Here is a 1,032-nt window from a genome sequence, read left to right as displayed (position 1 = left end):
GTTCTTGCTACGGCAGAACATATACTAAAATTGGAACGATACAGAGAAGATTAGCATGGCCCCTGCGCAAGGATGACAAGCAAAATCGTGAAGCGTTCCACATTTTTGATCTATGGCACCGCTTTAAGAGATGTCCTGATCAAAATCACTTGTTATTATACAAAAAGGCCAATGCTCTATTCAGGAAGGAATTACGGAAATCAAAGGCACTTAGTTTCGAACTTTTCTCGAGACGAATTCACAGAAATACATCAATGAAAGTTGTCTGGAACAAAATCAACAGACTTAATGGGACTTCAAACCTGAACGAAATTTCTGCCATCTGCACTCCCAATGGAACTTTAACTGACGCAGATAAGATTTCTAATTACTTTGGAAAAGTGTGGTGCGAATACTCCTCTGACAGCAACTTCTCCAGTGCTTTCATTGATAATAAAAGAACTCCAATATCTCCTCCAAATAATATCGATAGATGTGCCATGTTCCTGGAAAATTGCGTATCTACCTCAGTACTTGGAAGTTGTCTCTCCAATTTGAAGGGGAAGACACCTGGTCTAGACCGCATCTCATACCAAATGATCAGTGCTATGTCTAAGTCTAGTAAAAATAAATTACTGGACCTATATAATACGGTATTTATGACTGGCCATATACCCTACATGTGGAAACTGACAACAGTTGTTCCAATTCCAAAGTCAAAAAATGTCTCCATCGCATCAGATTATCGCCCAATTTCTCTTTTACCTTGCCTCTCTAAGGTATTAGAGAAGATTATGGCATCTAGATTATCTTGGTTTCTTGAATCCAAGAACCTGATAACAAAGCAACAAGTTGGTTTCAAGCGGGGTAGAGGGTGCATCGACGCTTTGTTACATATTGATTATTTCACAAGCAAAGCAATTCCCGAACGAAATCACGTAACAATTCTCTCAATTGATTTCGAAAAAGCATTTGATAGAGTTGGTCTTCATGTTATCTTAAGACTCTTGAAATCATGGAATGTTGGACCCATATTCTTCAACTACATCAAAT

General features: G+C 38.4%; 1 non-coding gene across 1 annotated transcript; it reads left to right on the top strand.

Moving 5' to 3' along the window:
• Positions 1–107, top strand: LOC119643428. The gene has a single exon (XR_005248285.1). It is a non-coding gene; the product is annotated as a U6 spliceosomal RNA (small nuclear RNA).
• The last annotated feature ends 925 nt before the right edge of the window (positions 108–1,032 follow it).

This window comes from Glossina fuscipes, unplaced genomic scaffold, assembly GCF_014805625.2.
Source record: "Glossina fuscipes isolate IAEA_lab_2018 unplaced genomic scaffold, Yale_Gfus_2 60755, whole genome shotgun sequence".
Classification (NCBI taxonomy): domain Eukaryota; kingdom Metazoa; phylum Arthropoda; class Insecta; order Diptera; family Glossinidae; genus Glossina; species Glossina fuscipes.
This window is presented reverse-complemented; position numbering and strand designations above follow the sequence as displayed.